Source organism: Mastomys coucha, unplaced genomic scaffold, assembly GCF_008632895.1.
Source record: "Mastomys coucha isolate ucsf_1 unplaced genomic scaffold, UCSF_Mcou_1 pScaffold15, whole genome shotgun sequence".
Taxonomy (NCBI): Eukaryota; Metazoa; Chordata; class Mammalia; order Rodentia; family Muridae; genus Mastomys; species Mastomys coucha.
This window is the reverse complement of record NW_022196897.1, coordinates 75,949,130-75,963,033: the sequence shown is the minus strand read 5'-3', so window position 1 is coordinate 75,963,033 and position 13,904 is coordinate 75,949,130.

Here is a 13,904-nt window from a genome sequence, read left to right as displayed (position 1 = left end):
AATCACTATCCCTCACCTTAAGCTATACTACCAAGCAATAGTGATAAAAACTGCATGGTATTGGTACAGAGACAGACACATTGGTCAATGGGATAGATTTGAAGACCTAGAAACAAAACCACACACTTAAGGACATTTGATCTTTGACAAAGGAGCCAAAATTATACAATGGAAAAAGAAAGCATCTTCAACAAATGGTGCTGGTTTAACCGGCAGTCTGAACATAGAAAAATGAAAACAGATCAATATTTTGAGCATGTTGCACAAAGCTCAAGTCCAAGGGATCAAGGACCTCAACATAAAACCAGATACACTGAATCTAATAGAACAGAAAGTGGGAAAGAACTTTAACTCTTTGGCGTGGGGGTAGGGATTTCCCAAACAGAACTCTAATGGCTCGGGCTCTAAGAACAAGAATTGATAAATGGGATCTCATGAAACTGAAAAGCTTCTGTAAGGCAAAGACATAGTCAATAGGGCAAATCAGCAACCTATGGATTGGTTCTATTATTATTGATTTCAGCCTTTAGGTTTTTTATTTCCTGCCATCTACTCTACTTGACTGTGATTGTTCCTTTTCATTGTAGTACTTCTATGTCTGCTGTTAAATTGTTAGTATCAGAGCCCTCCAACTTTTTAATGTAGCCACTTAGTGCCACAAACTTTCCTTTTAGGACTTATTTCATTATGTCTCATAAGTTTCATGTTCTGCAATTATTTCCATTGAATTATAGAAAATCCTAATTTTTTATTTCTGTCTTGATCTAGTAATAATTTAATAAAAAATTGTTCAGTTTCAGTGTGTTTGTTGCCTCTGTATTGTTTCTGTTGTTGTTGATATTCAGCTTTAATATATTATGATCTGCCAGGATGCTGGAGATTATTTTAATTTTCTTGTATCTGTTTAGACTTGCTTTGTGACTAAGTATGTGGTCAGTTTGCAGGAAAGTTCTATGAGTTGTGAAGATGGTATATTCTTTTGTATTTGGGTAAATGTTCTGTAGATATGTTTAGGTGCATTTGGTTTATAACATCTGTAAGCTCCAGTGTTTCTCTCTTTAGCTTTTGTCTGGATGACGTGTAGATTGGTGATAGTTGGGTATTGAAGTTTCTCACTATCTGTGTGTGGTTTAAGCTTTAGTGATTTTATTTTATTTTTTTACAAACATGGCTGTCCTTGTGTTCAGGGCATAGAAGTTAAGAATTGACAAGTCATCTTGATAATTTTTACTTTGATGAATATGATTAATATCTTTTGATTAATTTTGGTTTGAAGTTTATTTTGTCAGGGTGGCTATACTATCTTGCTTTTTAGATTCAATTGCTTGGAAATCCTTTTTCTAACACTTTATCCTTAGCTAATTAATGTCTGTCTTTGATTTTGAGTTGCGTTTCATGTGTGTAGCAGAAGGAAGGATCCTGTTTTAGCATCTATTCTGTTATTCTCTGTTTTATTTTGGGGGAATTGAGTTCACTGATATTGGGAGATATCAATGACTAATAATTATTAATTCCTATTAGATTTTGTTGATATTGTTGTTGTTTGTACTGTGTTGTGTATATGAGAGAGACTGATATACATGCGCATATGTGTTTGTGTGTGTGTGTGTGTGTGTTCATGTGCTTCCCTTATTTTGGTTTTAAGATTATTTCCAGGGCTGGAGAGATGGCTCAGCCATTAAAGGCTAGGCTCACAACCAAAAATATAAGATTATTTCCTATGTTTCATGCATGCAGTTAACCTCCTTTTGTCAAAATTTTCTTTTGAGTATCTTCTGTAGGGGTAACCTTGTATTGTTTAAGTTTGACATTATCATGGAATAACTAGTTTTCCTCTCTACTATCTTTATAAAGTAGGATTTAAGGTCTTTTGAAATATTCTGAGACTACTATAGTATGTGGCTGTGTTCTGGTTGTGATATAGGGCCCTGATTGTTTTGATTGTGTTCTACACTGACTTATACACAATTTAGGCATCTGGATTTGGAATGGTTATAGGTCTTGATGCCAATTTCTGGCTTTGTCTTTGTTGGATGGGAATTTGGTTCCTTAGTTTCTGTTTCTTTTCTGGTCTTCTGTCTTGTATGGTTGAACAGAGGGTTTCTAGTCAAGTTGGGGGCTAGATTTCTGGTGGCCAGTATGGTCTTTTGCCTAGCAGGGTATCTCTTCCTGAGTTAGAATATGGAATTCTGGTTGCTACTATTGCCTTTGGTACAACAGGGAGTCTCTTCCTTGATTGGAAGCTGGGATATGGTATTGAAGTGAGGAGGGGGACCCAGGGAAAAGGGTGGGTGGTTTATCTGGTCTTCTGGAAGGCATTGACTATTCTTGGGCAGGGAGCGTCAACCAGAGGGAGAGAGAGAGTTGAGGGAAGGTTCACAGGTGGCTTCAATATCTATTTTTCTTGCAGGCATGATTTGTATTTGGGGAGGGAGTGTCTGCCCAAGGAAAAGGAGAGAGCTGGGAGAGTACCATGGCCAGTTGGCCTATCTGGTCTTTTGGAAGGTGTGGCCTGTGTTTGGGCAAGAGTGTCTGCATGAGGAACCCAAGAAAGCAGAAGGGTCAGCATACAGCTAGCTTATCTTATCTCGTGGAAGGTGTGGCTTGTGGTTGGGTGTGAGGGGGTGCCTGAGAGAGTGGAGAGAGTGTGGGAGCATCTGCAGGTAGCTGGTCTACATGGTCCTCTGGCATGGCCTGTTGTTGGGTAGGAGTTGTCTTCCTGAGGGAGCTGAGAAATTGGTATCACAGGTTTTAAGGACTCTCTCTGATAGCTTCCTGTCTGGATTATTTTTTGGGGAGTGGCTAGGGATGGAGGAGAGGTTGTCACAGAAACCTTTAATGTCTCCCATTCTCAGTTATGAGTCTATAGTCATCTATTCCACTGCAAAAGAACCTTCCTTGCTCATAACAGCCAGAGACAGCAGGAATTATGGACTTCTACATGGTTTCCAGCAACAGCATGGATAATGGACTTCAACAAAAATATGTCATTGAGTGGCTAGAGCTACATTTATCCATGAGGAAAATATGCCTATTTAGAATGTAGTAAGACAAAACCCTGGTTTAGGAAAGTGACAACAGTAGGTTCTTTCTTGAGACTTAGGCCCTTTCTAATCCCAACTGCCCACCTCTTTGGTTGGTTTGTTTTTGTGTACCAGATATAATTTTAAGCTTAGAGGGATTAAGTCCATTTAGACAGTTGTTGGTTATTAAACACTAAGATATGAGTGTCCCTATTGTACCTTTAGGGATATCTTGCAATGCTGATCATTGTTGTGGTTCATGGCCATCACACCTGGGTCAGACTACTAAATGCTGTCCTCCCTTGGTAGCATGCATAGCACCTTCTAGTATTATTAAATCTAGTTCCAGGAAGACATTTTTTGGGGGTCAGATCCAGCTGAATTCCCCCAAGTCCTGTATTTCTGAGTATATGGTATCTTTAACAGTACAGACTTATCTTCAATTTATTGGAGAAAACCAAGGATAACAGCAATAGTCTACATTGTTTTAAAAGTTTCTTGGACCCCCCCCCCCCACTAATAATTCAATAGTTTTCTTATGCCTGATACTGGGCTTTTTGTTTGATTGAGAAGAATTTTCACTCCAAATGGAATGGAATGACTTCATTTAAATGATATACATGTATAAACATATACTTCTATAATATCTATGTCTCTCTCTCCATCTTTCTCTCTCTCTCTCTATCTATCTATCTATCTATCTTCTTCTTCTTTTTCTTCTTCTCTTCTTCTTCTTCTTCTTCTTCTTCTTCTTCTTCTTCTTCTTCTTCTTCTTCTTCTTCTTCTTCTCCTTCTCCTCCTCCTCCTCCTCCTTCTCCTCCTCCTCCATCATCATCATCATAATCATCATCATCATCATAATCATCATCATCATCATCATCATCAATCATCAATATATCTCTATACATATCATATAGTCATTCCAGTAGTGATATATAGCCAAAGTCTGTATTTCATAGAGATTGTGGTAGTTTGGATATCTTAGCTCAGGGACTGGCACTATTTAGAGGCACTTGTTAGAGTAGGTGTGGCCTTGTTGGAGGAAGTATGTCACTGTTGGGGTGGGTTTTGAAGCTCCATCTAGTGCAAAAGTCAGTCTTCTAGCAGCCTTGAAAGGAAGATGTAGAATTCTAAACTCCTCCTTCACCATGCCTGCCTGGATGTTACCATGTTCCCACATTGATGATAGTAGACTAAACCTCTAAACCTGTAAGTCAGCCCCAGTTAAACGTAGTCTTTATAAGTCAAAATAGATCATGGTGCCTATTCACAGCAGTAAAACCCTAATGAATACAGAGACATCATGTAGGTGTTTTACACAGCACTGTTCAAAATAGCTAAGCACATAATCTAGGCATTAATGGATATTTGAGGGAAACTATATGATATACTGAGAAGATAGCCCACATTTATAGAAAATGATTATAATTTGTGGCAACATTAATGGAATCAGTACATATTATATCAAATAAATAACCCAGTCAACAATGGCCTGTTCTTAAATGTGAGTTCTAAAAAATTTTGTTCTCAGACAATTAGGCAATAAAGAAGTTGTTATTGTAACCTCAAGAGAGATTAGAGCAGAGAATAGAGAGGGCACAGTTTAAGAGGACAGCAGTGAGGCTACACAAGAATAGCTTCTGTTACAAAGCATGCTAATCTAATTATAGCTGGTAATAACCACTTAAAATTTCAAATAAGAAGGGCAGTGGACTTCGAATGTTCCCAAGTCAAAGAAGTGACAGGTTTTGAGATGATACAAGACAAGTGATGATAGTGATGTGATCATCATATATGTATTAAGAGGTTAACCATGCTCTATGAATATACACAATTACGTGTCAGCTAAATAACGAGAAATGTGAATTTGTCATATGTGTTACTGGCATTTTATAAAAGATACATTCACACACAATGTTAAATCTGGCCTTTACTCAGTATTGGGGCAAAATTCATATACACATTAGTTCATGTGCAATGGGATAGAGCCTTAAAGTTGCTAGAAATATTTTTGTCTTCTTTAATGGATTTGTGAGACACGCATTTTTTATCTTTCTAAAATCTCGACAGTGTCATATATATAAAACTTCAGGTAATTATTTAGAGGACCTTTCTTATTCTCAGGGTATGGCTGCATATGGTAGGAAGCAGACGTGTTTAATTTTGAAACTTGCAAATATTATCTCCTTTTTTTCTTCTATGGTTTTCTTTAAATCTTAACAGTAAATCATTTCAATAATTTTTGTCAATGTCCTATGATGCCATGTACACTCATTCTACTTGAAAATTATAGAAAAATTTAAGTACATTTTCTATATTATGAAAGGTGGCATCATTGCCATGCTTTTTCAGTAAAAGATGTCAAGTTACTTTTCGATTTCCAAGAACATATTTTTCCAATTTAGTAATTACTTGTCCTAGAGTGCCTTCCAGTGGCCATTTTCATTCTGTTGCTAAAACTGTAGTATATGTTATAAATATTTGATATTGACCATTATACTTTTGGATTCTATCTTTTATTCTATTTATTATCTAATTATAATCTATATGGCCAAGATTTTCTTTTTTGTTTAAAAAACTCAATTTTGTTTTATTTAGCTAAAGTAATTAGACAACTAAAGGATATCAAGAGGATACAAATTGAAAGGAAGAAATCAAAGTATCACTATTTGCAGGTAATATGATAATATACATTAATGACTCCCAAAAACCTACTAGAGAACTCCTACAGCTATAAACAAGTTCAGTATTTGGTAGGATATAAAATTAACTCAAACAAATCAGTAGCCTTCCTATACACAGATGAAAAACATACTGAGAAAGAAATTAAGGAAGCAACACCCTTCAAAAGAACCACTAGTAGTATAAAATATCTTGATGTAACTCTTACCAACAAAGTAAAAGATCTGTATCACAAGAAGTTCAAATCCCAGGAGAAAGAAATCAAAGAATACTTCAAAAAATGGAAAGATCGCCCGTGCTCTTGAATTGGTATAATTAACATAGTAAAAATGACCATCTTGCAAAAAGCAATCTACAGATTCAATGCAATCCACATCAAAATTCGAACACAATTCTTCACTCACATGTAATGAACAATTTTCAACTTCATATGGAAAAAACAAAAATCTAGGATAGCCAAAACAATTATCACCAATAAAAGATCTTCTGGAGGAATCACCATCCCTGATCTCAAGCTATACTACAAAGTAATAATGATAAAGACCATATAGAATTGGTACAGAGATAGATAGGTCCATCAATGGAATAGAATTGAAGACACAGAAGTAAACCCACATACCTATGAACACATGATCTTTGCAAAGAAGCCAAAAACATACAATGGATAAAAGAAAGCATCTTTAATAAATGGTGCTTATCTAACTGGTCAAGTGCATGTAGAAGAATGAAAATAGATTCATGTTGATAACCTTGCACAAAGCTCCAAATAGATCAAGGACCTCAACATAAAACCAGATAAATTGAATCTAATAGAAGAAAAAAGTGGGAAACAGCCTCGATGCATTGTCACAGGGGAAAAGTTCCTGAACAGAATGCCAATGGCTCAGGCTCTAAGATCAAGAATTGATAAATGGATCTGCATGAAACTGAAAAGTTTCTAAAGGGCAAAAGACACTGTCAATAGGACAAATCGGCAATCTACAGATTGGGAAATCATCTTCCCCAACCCTACATCTGATATAGAGCTAATATCCAAAATTCATAAAGAACTCAAGAAACTAACTTTCAAAATACCAAACAACCCAATAAAAAATGGGGTAAAGAGCTAAACAAAGAATTCACAATAGAGGAACGTTGAATGGCAGAGAAGCACAGAAAGAAATGTTCAAAGTCCTTAGTCATCAGGAAAATACAAATCTAAATGACCCTGAGATGCCACCTCACACCAATCAGAATGATTTGAGATCAAAAACTCAAGTGACAGCACATACTGGGGAGGATGTGGAGAAAGAGGAACCTTCCTCTATTGCTGGTGAGTTTGCAATCTGGTACAATCACTTTGGAAATCACTCTGGAGGTTCTTCAAAAAATTGGAAATAGTTCTACCTGAAGATGCAGCTATACCGCTCCTGGGCATATACCCAGAAGATGCTCTACCATACCATAAGACATGTGCTCCACCATGTATATAGGAACCTTATTTGTAATAACCAGAAGCTGAAAACAACCCAGATGTCTCTCAACAGAAGAATGGATATAGAAAATGTGGTACATCTACACAGTGGAATACCATTCAGCTGTTAAAATGATGACATCATGAATTTTGTAGGCAAATGAATGGAACTAGAAAATATCATCCTAAGTTAAATAACCCAGACCCAAAAGGACATGCATGGTATGTACTCACTGGTAAGTGGAATACTGTACTGAAAAGTACAGAATAAGTAGGATTCAACCCACAGACCTTAAGAAATTTAACAAGCAGGAAGGCCCAAGTGAGGATACTCCAATCACACTTAGAAGGGGGAAGAAAATAATCATGGGATGCAGAGGGATGCAGTGATCTGGATGGGAGAGTGGAGGGAGAGAGGAAAAGGGAAACATGATTAGGTGGGGGGCAGGGCAGGCAGAGACAGGAGAGAAGTCCAGAGGGCCATGAGAATGAATGGAAATATGTTGCTTCTGGGTGTGGGATGTGGGGTGACCCTCTAGAAAGTCCCAGAGACCTGGGAGGTGAGAGACTCTCAGGATTCAACGTGAATGACCTTAGCCAAAATGTCCAACAATGGGGAGAGGGAATTCAAAGAGTTGACCTCAAGTAGATAGACAGGGCCTTAGCTAGAGGGACAGAGTTACCAAACTACAACCACAGTTTCTGACCCAGAATTATTTCTGTATAAAAGAACTGTAGGGACAAAAATAGAGAAGATAATGAAGGAGTGGTAGTCCAGTGACTGACCCAAATTTGCATCCATCTCTTGGGGGAGGGGGTTGAGCACCAAGGCATGACACTATTACTGATGCTATGATGTACTTATAGGCAGAAGCCTAGCATAGCTATCCTCTGAGAGGCCCTACCAGCAACTGACTTAGACAGTTGTAGATACACCCAACCATTGATTGAAATCAGAGACCCCATGATTGAATTAGGGAAAGGATTGAAGGAGCTGAAGGGCAGGGTAATCTCATAGAAAGACCAGCAGTCTCTCTACTGGAGGTGCATCTACAATTTCCTTCTCCCTACTGTTGGGCATTTCATCTAAGGTTCCTCCCTTTGAGTCCTGAGTTTCTCTCATCTCCCAGGTCTCAGGTACATTATTCTAGAGGGTCCCCCACCTCCTACCTCCTGAGGTAGCCTATTTCCATTCTTTCTGCTGGCCCTCAGGGCTTCAGTCATTTTCTCTCACCCAATACCTGATCATGTTCGCCCTTTTCCCTTCCTTGTCCCCTCTCCCACCCAGGTCACTTCCTCCCTCTGCCCCACTCCCCTAAACCCCTGCCCCCATGATTATGTTCTTCTCCTGCCCAAGTGAGATTGAGGCATCCTCACTTGGGCTCTTTGGCTTGTTAACCTCCTTGTAGTCTGTGGATTGTATCCTGGGTATTCTGTATCTTTTTGGCTATATCCACTTATTAGTGAGTACATACCAGGCATGTCCTTTGGAATCTGAGTTACCTAATTCAGGATGATATTTTCTGGTTCCATGCATTTGCCTTCAAAACTCATGATGTCTTCATTCTTAATAGGTGAATAGCATTCCAATGTGTAAATGAATCACATTATCTGTATCCATTCTTCCATTGTGGTACATCTGGGTTATTTCTTGCTTCTGGCTATCACAAATAAGGCCACTATGAACATAGTAGAACATATGCCCTTGTGGCATGGTGGACATTTTTTGGGTACATGTTCAAGAGTGGTATAGCTGGGTCTTCAGGTAGAAATATTTTCAATTTTCTGAGGAACCTCTGGATTAATTTGCAGTGGTTATACTAGTTTGCAACCATCCCAGCAATGGAAGAGTGTTCATGTTTCTCCACATCCTCACCAACATGTGCTGTCACCTGAGGTTTTGATCTTAACCATTCTGATTAGTGTGAGGTGGAATCTCAGGGTGGTTTTGATTTGCATTTTCCTGATGACTAAGGACTTTGAACATTTCTTTCTGTGATCTCTTTTGAGATTCCTGTGTTGTGAATTTTTTTTAGTTCTATGCCCTATTTTTTGATTGGGTTGTTTGTTTTTTTGGAGTTTAGCTTCTTGAGTTCTTTATATATTTTAGTGATTAGCCCTCTTTGGGATGTAGAGTTAGTGAAGATTTTTTCTCAATCTGTAGGCTACTGATTTGTCCTATTGACTATGTCCTTTGCCTTAAAGAAGCTTTTCTGTTTCATGAGGTCCCATTTATAAATTCTTGATCTTAGAGCCTGAGCCATTAGAGTTCTGATTAGGAAATACCCACCCCCATGTGCTAATGAGTTCGAGGCTCTTTCATATTTCCTTTTCTATTAGATTCAATGTATCTGGTTTTATGTGGAGTTCCTTGATCCACCTGGACTTGAGCTTTGTGCAAGGTGACAAATATGAATTTATTTTCAAGTGGATGGATAGGGTTGCCATTCTATAGTCAAAGACACTGACCCAGAATTGTCCCTGTCTTCCTGTCTAAAAGAACTACAGAGACAAAAATGGAGAAGAGACTGAGAGAAAGAAAGTCCAGTGACCAGCCCAAATTGGGATCCAGCTCTAAGGCTTGATAACATTATTGATGCTGTGGTATGCTTACAGACAGGAGCTTAGCATGCCTGCCCTCTGAGAGGCCTCACAAGCAGCTGAAAGTCAGATACAAATGCTTATATCCAACCAATGGACAGAAGCTGGGGACCCCTGTGGTTGAAGTAGGGAAAAGGTGGAAGAAGCTGGGGAGGAGGATGGTCCCTTAGGAAGACCAGCAGTCTCAACTAACCTGAACTCAAGCAAGCTCCCAGAGACTGAGTCACCAACCACACAGAACACACAGGCTGGTTCAAAGCCCCTGGCACATATATAGCAGAGGACTGACTGGTCTGGCCTCATTGAGAGAAGGTGGTCCTAATCCTCAAGAAATTTGAGGCCCAAGGGAAGGGATACCTGGTGGGACAGGGGAGAAGAGAAGAACCCTCGCTGAGACAAGGAGCAGATGAATGAGATAAAGAAATGTGGGAGGAGGCACCACAGAGGCTGGAATACAAATAAATAAAATAATTAAAAATAAAAGAAAAAATATTAGTTGAGAATTCAGTGAGGCATTGACTGTGCACTTTTCTTGTGGCATGTTACATGGGCCGAGCAATTTCTGTCCCTGTTGCTTTTTACCTGTATAGTCTGTAGAGTCACAATCATCTCTTATCTCCTCTCATTAATGGCATGATAGAAGTGACAATTCTATGGGATCCACTGAGTCCATCTGTTGTCCATTTAGACCCAGGATGACAAGTTCTTTCTCATAGAGCAGTCAAATTCCAGGGTGCCCAGGTATCTTAAGGTAGAAATTAGTTATCACATCAGTAAAGGGTCTGTCCAGAGGTGAGACAATGTCACTTTCACAACCTTCTTATGGACAAGGCAGTCTCATTCTGTATATTTTTATCATAGGATTGGTTCAAGTGTGTTTGTTCAAGTGTGTTCATTCTTTACTACTAGGTCTAGACATTTGCCTATTTCAGTTTCTTCTATGATACATAATTTCTTCAAAATTGTTGATGATACTTTCTCCAGATATATGTAACATATATTCTCTCTCCATATATATGTATATACACACACACACATATATATAAAACCCATTGAGTCCAAATTTGTGCTGTCTACATCTTAGTTACATTTCTATTGCTATGATAAAATCATAACCAAGGTAACTTCTAAATAAAGCATGTAAGAAGGTTAGAAGTCCATTAAAGTAGAGCAAAGGCATGGTGTCAAGAACAGCTGAAAGAAGGAGCAGAGAGATGGCACACTGAGTGTGTTAGAGTTCTCTAGAGTCGCAGCTCTTATAAAATGAATCTCTTTCTATCTCCACTACTCTCTAGTGTATATTTATATATATAGGGGTGTGTGTGTGTATGTGTGTGTGTTTGTGTGTATACATACACTCATATGGGAATTTTTTGAAATGACTTATAGACCACAATCCAACAATGGCTTACTATGAATGGAAATTTTAGGACTCAAGTAGATATCCAGTCCCACAATACTGGGTATCTCAGGTGGTCTTCTATGTATGCTGCAATCCTAAAAAAGTAGGATCCAATGCCAGTGAAGGAATGAATGTGTATATTGAAGGCAAGGACAATCAGGCAAAGAAATAGCCCCCCATTTCCTCTTTCATTATCTTATATAGATGTCTTACAGAAGGGATGGTCCAGATTAAAGGGCTATCATCCTGCCTCAAGATCTGGATTAAAGGCATGTGTCAACCTACTTCAAGCTCCAGATCAAAACTTGTGTCTTCCAGCCTTAAGATTTGGATCAAAGGCATGTTGCCTTTTTGCCTTAAAGTCCAGATCACATGTGTTCATTCTATACCTGGAGTGTAGTTCATTCCAGATATAGTCAAATTGACAGCCAAGAATAGTCATCACACTGAGAATGGTGTTAGCTTTCTGAAACCTCAAGTTCTGCCCCCTTCTAGTGATATACCTTTTTCAAAAAGGCCATACCTCCCAATCCTTCTCAAACAGTTGTATCAACTGGGAACCAAGTATCCAATCATATGAGTCTATGAGGCCACTCTCATTCAAACTATCATACCATATGTTCTTTAGTATGTGGTTTTACATGTGCTTGATTTTGATGGTTATTCTAGGTTATCAACCCAAGTACCTCTGGAATTAGCTAAAATCCAAATGGCTAGGTGGATAGGTATGGGATATTCTTAAATTATTTGAAGTAGGAAAACCCACCACTAATTTAGATTTGTTGAGGTAGAAAGATTCACTTTTAGTTTGAGCTACATATTCTAGCTGCAGCCTAAATAAATGGGCATGGATGAAACAAGCTTTTACTCTGCCAGCTTGCCCTCACTCTTCCTCCCAAGCCTAGAGGTTTTTTTACTGGCATTAGCACCTACTTCTTTAGGACTCTAGTGTACATGGAAGACTAGCAAAGATATCCAGCTTCACAGTTTAAATAGCTAATGGATTTTTAAACTTCCATTGGTCTACAATGGAAGTCAATTTAGTAAAGGGCTATGTCCAGATATGAACAGGTTATCAGTTATACAACCTTCTTATATCTGTCTTAAGAAACATTCTAACACTTAATGGGTAGAAAAAAGATTTACTCTATGACACAAAACTATCTTACAGTTTGTCTAGGTCAGAAATCTGGGCATTGATTAACAAGTACCTCTGTTTCTGAGTTGCCAACAAATCTGTAATGAAAATGTAGCTTGAGTTTGTATTCTTACCATGAAACACATTTCCCAATTAGTTTTTTCCAAAATTCTGCTTATTGTCTATACTAAAATATATTGACAATGTAATTATTTCTCCCATAGATTTTTAAATTATTTTGCATTTTATTGCTACATTCTTTAAAATACTTAACATATTGCTCTTAATTTGCTTTAAACATTTTTTAAAATGTTGAAGTTAATAAAATAATTTATTTACATGAAAGACATTATTTACCTTTTTTCATTTTTTTCTGTTAATTGAAATTTGTATGTGATATTGTCCCTGTCTGTCCTAAGAAGTACTTTTGCATTCCTTATAACACGGATACTTTGGCTATGACTTGTCCAAACCTTATACATTTAGCTGATTACTAAGCTGCCTATAGGTAGACTGAAATGATAGTCTTCACTGACAAGCAATAAAAATGAAAAAAAAAGATGCCAGGATTAAAAGCTCGAGTAGAAAACTCAGCAATACCTTGAACAGACTTGTATTCAAAGAGTTTGAAGTTTCAGCTTTTTTTGATGGTATGACAACACGTTAAATGCTTCAATTTTCAATTTAAACTATGGTCATATTAAAGTTATAGTTCAATGATGAGTGCTTACCTACCATGCTCAATACCCTGTGCTTAATCCCTGACTTGTATAAATGCAAGCTTAATGCAGACATAACAAACTCAAGAAAGCTCATATCCTAGTCCAAATATCTACATTTTATGATGAATTATCATATAAAGTTTTTATCATTTCTTTATTAATTCAACTCACCTCATTATAACCTTCATTACATCATGGTTATCAAATTAGTATTGTATAGAAATTAAATTAATAGAATGAATATCATTGTGATTCCATTGATATATGCCACTAGCAACAGCTTCCATATATGTAGAGGAGTAATTATGATTGCTAACCTTTCCAAGAATTAGAAGCTCAATGCAAACTCCAGTAGACTCCTCACATCTCTGCTTTGCACTTCAGCACCTAAATTTTCTTTGACAAACTGTCTCTTGTAGTCATTGGAAGGCTATGATTTGCTGGGGTATGGATGGATACCTGAACCAAGACTGCTTTCTCTTCTGGCTGGTCTAAATATTACTTCCTTTACTTAGATAATTCATGATGTGCAACTCACAGTTTCCCAGAAATTACACGTTGGAAATTTTCTTTTCAAATTATAGGTTTTCCAAGTCAACTTGTTGGTAGCTATTTTTTTTTTTTTGGCAAGATTCAACCTCTAGAGATTGGTGAAGAGAAGAAATCTGTTCAAGAGAGATTTCTTCATTTGAATTTGTTCCAAATATTATAACAGGCTTATTTATTAAAATAGCAATGGTACATATAAATCATACTATATCATGAATATAAGTGGAAGAACTAGACCCAAAAGTTCTCTGGAAACTCAAATTCTGCACCATCTAGGATATGCCCTCAGTTGGTGTTTAGTTCTTAAGGTACATATTTTTTCTTTCATTTTCTT